A 9,629-nucleotide genomic window follows, 5' to 3' on the forward strand; every position below is an offset into this window, starting at 1 on the left:
GGTTCTTAACTTTTAATTGAGTTGGGTTTGAATGTTGGTACACTATATATATATATATATATATATATATATATATATATATTGTGAATTTGTGCTCCAAGACTCCCTAGTGGTGAATAACTTTTTAAGGTGGCTAAATTATGAGGAAAAAAAATATAATACTTTGCTCCCTCAAGAAAATAAATGTCATTTTCAATAGAATTTTTTAGAAACTATTAAGATTGTTTAGGAATTGTAAAATCAAAAATTGAATTCTGAAAAAATAAATTTGATTTTTTTAATTTTTTTAAATTTATAAAAATTAAGATTTCTGAGTTGTACACATTAAGAACAATCAACTCTCTGTTTAAAATAAATAAATAAATCAAATCTCCTATCTTTCTTTATGTGTTTCTGGTCTTATTTAATTTAGGGCAATTTATACAAGCCTCTCATATAATTTGTTATAATTATACGGATTTCTCTTCTGGTTTGAGAATTTACTCGGACCTTTCCTAATAATGAAACTATCTTACACGGACCTCCCTTATGTGTGACGGACCGTCAAATATACTGACAGATATGACTAATTTACTGAAATGCCCTTAATTTTTTATGGTAAATGATTAAAGTACCTATATATATTGAGAGAGAGAGAGAGAAAGAGAAAGACAAAAAAAAAATGGACAATGCTTAGCTACTCATCGGTGAGTAGTTTCATCTTACTCATCCCTTATGTGTTTCAATAAAAAAAAAAAAATAACACATAAGTTTTAATAATAAAATTAATAAAATAATAATAAAAAATATAAATATAAAAAAGAAAAAGTGGGATTGACCCGTTTCAATTAGGTAAAAACCCTTTTTCTTTTTTCTCATTGATTCCAAAACACACGCCCTCCTCTCTCTACTGTTATTCTTCTTCACCCTTTCTCTTTTATTTTTCTTTTTCATCACACTTCTTTATATTTCTTTGTCATTGATATCCAACGATCAAGACAATTCCAGTAAAATTCTTTTTTTTCCATAGAAGTGTCTCGGATTCTAGTGCTTAATGCCCCCTAGGGTTATGATCTCTCACCAATTGCGGAAAAATATCAAAATGGTTAAGGAGAACTCTCAGAGGCTGCGTCTGAACGAAAGCATTAGAAATCTGTAGTGGATTCTCCTCTCTAGACTCGAGTTTGGCAACTGATACAATGAAATCTATATGGTAATCTTTCCCTCTGTCTATACTATTTTAGCGCATCTCTTTGATTTGCTTCTATCGGAGGTTCAGCAACTAGCTGATTAATGATGTCCCGTGAAAGTGAGAAGAAGAAGAACAATCGAGAGAGAGGAGGCCGGCATGGTTTGGGAAGCAATGAAAAAGAGCAAATGGTGAAGAAGAAGAATATAGGAGAAAGTTGGAAACCGATGAAAAAGAGGGAAAATATAAAGGGTTTTTAAGTAAGTAAAATGGGTTGATCTGATTTTCTTTTTCTTTTTAATTATTTTGTTTATTTTGTTATTAAAACTGATATGTTATTATTTTATTGGAGCATATGAGGGTGAGTTGGTAAAGTCACTCACTACTAGTGAGTAGTTAAGCATTGTTGAAAAAAAATTAAATCACTGGTTGGGGCCACCACCACCACCTACATAAAACCACCAACCACGCCACCGCCACCAACATCTCTGTTTTCCTCCATCTTTATGTGTGTGTGTGTATATATAATTCAACACAACAATGAGAAAACAAAGACCCAGTACTAGAACAAACAGAATTAACTTGTATCTATTGCCAGATTGAGGTTCTTCTCCTACAGTTCTAAACACAAATACAAATGCAAATTTACAGAAATAATTAGGAATTTAGGACTCAGATTTGTTTTTGCTGTATTGGGTTTTCAGAACTAATTACTTGCTTGAACACCAAAGTGTTCTAGAGAGAGAAAGAGAGGTGATCCTTGAGCTGGGTTGCGTTCCTCTTGCGCTATGGGGTTGGGGAAAGATGGGTATATCTGATCTGAGAGAGGAGAGAGAAGAAAAATTCAAGGTCAAAAGGCATTGTAGAGAGAGAAGAGGCGAGCGAAGGCAAAGATTGCAAGAGATTGGGAAAAGTTGTAATGGGTGGGCATTATGCTATCCAATCCAATCTGATCTTCTTCAAGAAAAACTGAGTTTTGTACGTGAAGAATAACTGATCATGTTTTTAACAAAAAAAAAAAATAACTGATCATGTTTAACATCAAAGCCAAGTCTGAGGTTTTCGTACACTAGTCTCAAATTGCTCTTTTATACAGATCCCAAAGAGTCTCTCAAAACTGGAATAATCCCTATAACCCCCATTTTAAATGGTTCCTGAGTTCCATCCGCATACTGATATTTCATCCCCTCCCTAAATCAGACGATAATGGAAGTATAGTACAACAAGATGATGTAGTAATCACAAAAGCTTACCAAAAGTTATGATGTAGTAATCACAAAAGCTTACCAAAAGTTCTTAATTGTCAACGAATCTTTCGGGTTTGCAGAAATAGTCTTTGACAAAAACAAATCAAAATCATAAAAATTAATCGAAGTCATTGAATGATGATGGAATTATAGAGAGAGAAAGAGAGACAGACTTTTAGAGAGAGAGAGAGAGAGAGAGAGTGTGTGCGTGTGGGTGTGTGCCGTGTTATTTTAAAACGAGATCAAAATCAAAACTAAAATAATATTGCAAGAATTGTATGAATTTGTTACGCGTGTTGTCTGAATTTGACCCATTTTTTCTCTGTAAAATTGCAATCGAATATAATGGAAGGAAAGTTCATATATGATATTTTTAATTTTAGAAGAGATCTTGTAAATTCTTAAATCAGATGAAAGGTCTTTATAATTATGACAAATCATAAAATAAAAAAAATTGTATAAATTACCTAATTTATATTGTTTTGATCATTTTGTTACACTTTTAATATGTTTTTTAAAACACATCTAACTTGGAACTCAAAAATATATTATCAACAAAGTTATTAAACTTACGTCACTTGAATATATAATATCGAAGCCAAACTAAATATAAATTTATTATAATTTATTTTTATTGAAAATATAATTCTTTCATGAATCATGATACAATAATTTATTTTAGAAAGATTATTGCTGGGATATGTTGGCAAAATAAGAATTAATTCATTGTTAATATCATATAGTTTTCCAACCATTAACCGTGGGAGCGGGAACATTAATAGATTTAGCATACAAAAAAATCTAATTTGAATTTAAACATTATTTGTTTGATTTTTAAATGGGATGGACGGAGTGTGTTGGATAGTGGATGGAATGGTTGAGAAAAAAGTATAGGATTTTAGAATGCTCCAAATAATATCTGAAATATCTTTATACAATGGTAGATTATTCAAGAGATTTTTAGACTATACATACTTATACAATTTCAAAATTTCAAAAGAGTTGTTTCATCTTTTGACAATAATTTTCACATAATTTTTCATCTAGATTACATCATGGACATTGTTATGTGTGATACTAATGCAAAACAACATTCTTGTCGTTCCAAAAACTGCACCGTTTTAGAGCACTAAGCACCCTCAAAATCGAATTTACCATATAACTCACCCTTATACCGTAAATGTACTTGTCAGATCTAAACACTAACTTCCGGAACATATATATATATATATATACAACCTGATCTCTTGAAAAGGAGATATATACATGAATTTATTTAAGCATGTGAATAATAGTAAATAATAATAAATTCAGCTCAGAAATGTAAAAACATAGTGAAAAATAAAACGAATGAAAGGAGGAGTATAAAAAACTTACCTAATTTTAAACCTCAGAATTAATGATGAGTACAGTGAGGTGTGTTGAGTCTGCTCGACTGCTCACCAATAAATATATATATATATATGGTTGCTTGCAATTCCTAAATATTCTTTCCCTAGTCAGGAAAGGTTCAAAGAATCCTAATACAAGAAGGATAAGGTTTTATTTCCAAAAAATTGTTTTGTAGGAATAGATATTATAATAAGGATGATAAATTGCAAAAACCCGAAATAGTATTATATAAACAATAATAACAAATTAAAAATTACTAATACCTCACCTTTATTTGGAACCAATTATTTTCGGATTTGGAAAAGGAATAGGAATTGGAATTATAATGAAATTCCATTTATATGTTTGGAACAAATTGGATTTAAAGTTGGATTTGAAATAAAAATAATATTATACCATTTTTGTTCTTGTTTAAATGATAAATGATATATTTATTTTATTATAAAATATATTTCAAAATTACATCAAATAGACAAACAACGTGAATGACTGACTACACGATAGAACTGAAGCATAAAATTTATTTAACAAATCAATTATTAAAGAACAATTATTTATTAATAAAAAAAAACTTAACTTATTCAACTACCACCACCACATACTTAAACCAACATATTAAAAAAAAAAAAAAAAAAAAAAAAAAAAAAAAAAAAAAAAAAAAAAAACAGAATACTAAAATGTAAATTTAAGTCTAAGCATTGATTTAATTAATATTTTAAATAAGTTTATTTATTAAATACTAAACATGCTTATTAAAGTATATTAATTACTTTGTAACAAAAATAATATGTATATTAACAAAAGTTTATATAAATATATATTGATAACTAATTATTATATAAATTACTCAGCAAATTACTAGTAATTAAAAAATATGCCACTTAGAAATTGATACACAACAATATATATACTAAAAAATTAACAAGTATATTAACTGATAACTAATTATTATATAAATTACTCAGCAAATTACTAGTAATTAAAAAGTAAGCCACTTAGAAATTGATGCACAACAATATATATACTAAAAAATTAACAAGTATATTAATTGATAACTATACTTTTGCTTATAGATTAAATTTTTAATTATTAAAATATTTATTTGACTTTTTATATAAAAGGCTTATGAACTTGGCTCATAAAAGTGTAATCTTTATTCATTCGTAAATATAAGTTTTGTTGCACGGTGTGAATTGTGAATGATTGGATTGTACGACTTTTGGTTATTAAATTTTGTAATATATTTTGTACAAAAATACAAAACTGATGGTGGATCAATCTGCTTGGAAAATATATGACGGCCTTGGTTTTTCAAGTCAGCGCGTCATGTGATGAACCAAAGTTTGATCCGATAACGGATCCTAAATGCGGAAGCAAAAATATAAACCAAATCTCTAGAGATGCAATGCATCTCTAAGACGCCAAAGTGACCTTGCAGGAGGCCACGAAACTTAACGAGAACAACGCGGAAGAAAAAGATCAGAAAAAGACGAAATAAGCCCCCAAGGGAAAAATGGTCTTTTTACATAGAAACAACGTCTCTAGAAATGTACATTGTCCCCAAGACACATTCGTGACTTCCCATGAAGTCACGGAACTTCTAATACAACGCATCAAGACATAGATTATCAAAGTTAACAACTTGAAATCTAAAATACGGAAACTACCAATTATAACAATTTAGTGCTACTAAGTTGTAATGAAAGGCGAAATCAACAAGTGTTCATGCTACCTAACGTCTATGTTGTAAGGTATACTAAGACATCATTTTGAGGTACACTAGCAATTGAAATGAAAAACAAGACATGCAAGTATACTATGCACATATATACTATACCAAATTGAATGTCAAACACCACATCACAAGTTATAAATAATCCATATTAAACAATTTGGAATTGAATGCGAAATCAAGAAGTGGCGGAAAGACAAGGATATGCGGTCTTGATGACCAAACAAGTGGTCTCGGGTTATTAGCCCTTAAGGTGCTACCTAGTGTGCACTAAACCCGGAATAAAACCGTGATATTGGTGTTTTTGGGTTACTAGCCCTCAGGGTACCATCCAGTGTGCACTACATGTTTTAGGGGAAGCTCTCATCCCTAATACTAGAGCCATGCCCCAGCCATAACATGTTCTAATGTCCGTACAAGCTTTCCTAAAATCAACAAGTTGTGCATCAAGGCATATTACATATACTCAATACACTTAGTCAACTACCATGCACAAACAAGTCATGTCAAACACACAATATATATATATATATATATATATATATATATATATATATCCTATGTTTTCAAGTTACAATGACATACGACATATCAAATATATAGTTTGTATATAAACAAGTTAAATTATAACTTGTACTCATGAAATACTATAATGTAATCATACAACAAGTTCTAAATTTACAAACTAAGCATGAAAACAACTTCAGTACCTAATTACCTCAATGGAAACATATAAATGGAATTTAATTAAATTAAATAATTAAATTCTCAAGATTACAAAGCAACTCCAAATATTCTAAAAATAATATAGGTCAACAGTCATAGCAAGGCCTAGTTTAATATCAAACCATAAGCTAATTCTACCTTAATTACAACTAGGTAAATTAAACTTCCATACAAGAAAATAATTAAATAAAAGTTTCAAAACTTATTCAAATATTCTCAATTTAATATATGTGAAAGAACATAACATGCTTATCAACAATATCAAGTTAAAAATTCTATTAAGTGATTAGAACACTTAAAATAAAATTAATTAATTTTCTCTAGATTTTAAAATAACTCCGAATATTCTCAAATTCACATATGTTAAAGAACATACTAAAGGCTAATTTAATATCACATTACAAGTTGATTCCATGCTAGTTACAACCATGTTAATTAAATTTTTGTACAAGAAAATAATTAATAAAATTTTCTATACTTATTCAAATATCCCAATTTAATATATGTTAATGAATATATCAATGCCTAATTTAATAGCATGTCACAATTTAATTTTAAGTTATATACAACCATGTGAATTAAATCTAATATAAAGAAAATAATTAAATTAAATTCTAGAATAAGTACAAAAGCATGCATACAAGTTGTATAAGCTTGGAAAACATTAAATACAATAAATATATATACCTAAAACATCCCCTACCTCCATTTGAGATGAAATCTCAAAACCCACCAAAAGGAAACCGCTCTGAATCCGATGATACTTTGGGGTTATGTTGGGGACAACGAGGGAAGCAACTATCACCCTTTGAGGTACTACCAAAATCCAAACCAGAACTCAAAATCGAACTCCAAAATGGTTGAAAACGGATTCTAATAGAGGGGAAAGGATCACCTCGCCAAGGCCTACAATAAACCCTAAGGCATTGAGGCAAAATTCAAGAGGGAACATGGTTGATTTGAGAAAAGAAGGGTGGCAGCCCCCTTAGTGCTGAAGAACCAGACCTACAGCAATGGAGAAGAAGAGGAAATGAAATGATTTAATTTTTCAAACCCCCTATTTATAGAAAATCCCAAAAAATGCCCCGAACGGGTCCGGGAAAGTGTAATCTGCGCAGACGCGTTCAAACGGTAAAATACCGTGAACAAAAAAGAACCAAAATGAGAAAAAATGAACAACGAAAGAAACGGCGTCAAAAACCAAATCTCGTACAGAAAGATATGCTCCGAACAAGTTCGGCGGCAATTGGGGACGAAAACCCTAAAACTAGGAAAAACGACTGGGAGGAAAATCTAAGAGTTCACAACTCGACAAAATGTGAAAATGAATCCCGTATGAGGATCTAGACTCAAAATGAGGTATTTTATAATAACTTTCGCTAATTTTAAAAAGAATAGTCTCGGTATTTATTTATTTATTTTAATTATATTTTTAATTATTAAATTGGCTTTTTGACTAATTACTTATGTGTTTAATTGAATTAAGTGTTACTTGATTATTTGTATTTATCTATGTGTTAATTGTTTAATTAGATTAGGTGTTATTTGTATTTGTCTATGTGTTAATTGTTTAGATAGATTATGTGCTTAAATGGTGTTTTGATTAATTGTAAATTAAATTTTTTATTTTATTTTATTTTATAATATTTTATTTTATTTTATTTTATGGTTATGGTTAATAGTAATGGGCCAACCAATTGGATACCACAGACTACTTGGATAGGAGGTTGGATGGGTATGGATAATTACCCATGGATAGTTGTGTATGTATATAAATAGATATATTTATATACATATATAAAAGGAAAAATAATTTATTAATTACTTTTATAGTAACTTGGGTATTAATATTTAATTGATGTATATATTATATATATTTATATAATAAGGATACATATATTTTATACGTATCATTTTTAAGTTACCTTTTAATATTATGGTAACTTAAGTGTTATTAAATAATCTGCTAATAAATAATCGTATGTATATAATTTGTTTATTTAATAAGGTCAAACATAAAATTATATACGTAACGTATTTTAAGTTACCTTTCCAATACTTTATTTTTATTTTTCTTTTTTAAGTGGTCTTGGATTGGGAAAAGGATTATGATTAGTTTATCTAGCCTATAAATATATAACTATAGGTTATAAAAGGGGGCTAGAATTATTCACGTAATATATTCTAGAGAGAGAGAGTTAGAGAAAGAAGGATGAAAAGGAAGGAAGGAGGAGAAAACTCTGTAGAGAGAAGATCAAGGAAGAAGAAGTTAACTTTCGATCCGAAAGTTTAAGGCAAGTTCTTCTTTTATCTCTTTCCCTTTGATTCGTGTTTCTGTACATGCCTAGGAAATTCCAGGATTTATTAAACACATAAAATTAAAAAAATAAGTATGTTTAATTGGATTAGAACATAGGTTTTATGAAATTGTTTTATATATGTTCTTGTGTTATGAATTGATAAATTCATGATTTTGATTTGATTTCTGATATGAATTTTTACATGTTTAAATTATGTATTTTTTTTTTTTTTTATATCTGTGTATTGATGGAACGTAGAAACATGCATAAGATTCTTGAAACAAATAAAGAATGAATACACAGTGAATTCCTGGGTTGATTCGCGTAACAGTGCTCGGACCACTGTTACAGTGCTCAAGCCTTGGATGAAAAGCTCGAGCTTATAAAGAAAAGCTCGAGCAATTGGATGGAAAGCTCGAGCCTGAGAAGGAAAGCTCGAGCAACTGGGATAAAAAGCTCAAGCCTGAAGTATGATGCTCGAGCCTTGGACAGGGTGCTCTAGCATTTAGGACAAAAGCTCAAGCCTTACCTGGAGAAGTTTCGTAAACAGCGTAGTATTACTTCTCGTTGATTTTGGAAGAGTCCTGATCATTAAATAGGGACTAGGTATGGGTTTAAATAAATTTCAATGGATTCGATCATAATGATGTTAGCTATTTGAATGTTTTAAACAAACGAATGAATTAATCTTTTAAGTTGTTCTAGCAATTGAGATTAAATGTGTAGGATGAATTAGATATGGATAATGCTTATTTGACGGTATAATAAAATATCATTATGTATAAGATTCAGTTTGTGTAGGACATATGATATAGGAAGCTTGAATAGATAATAAGTTGTTCCTATTTTGATATAACATGATATCATATTATTATGGTTATTTATGGATTATTTGATGTATTTTCTTAAATGTTACATCAATTGTTGGTTGTGTGGTTTAATGCACCAGTATGGGACGGTGGCATTCTAGGGATGGATTAACCAAAAAAGTTAAGTCCTACCTATTTTTGTATGAGGGAATGGATTAACTAAAATGTTAAGTCCTACTTATATTCAAGTCAGGT

This window comes from Cornus florida, unplaced genomic scaffold (assembly GCF_030987335.1).
Source record: "Cornus florida cultivar Cherokee Brave unplaced genomic scaffold, ASM3098733v1 CherokeeBrave_3.0.0_Hap2_Chr08, whole genome shotgun sequence".
Lineage (NCBI taxonomy): Eukaryota > Viridiplantae > Streptophyta > Magnoliopsida > Cornales > Cornaceae > Cornus > Cornus florida.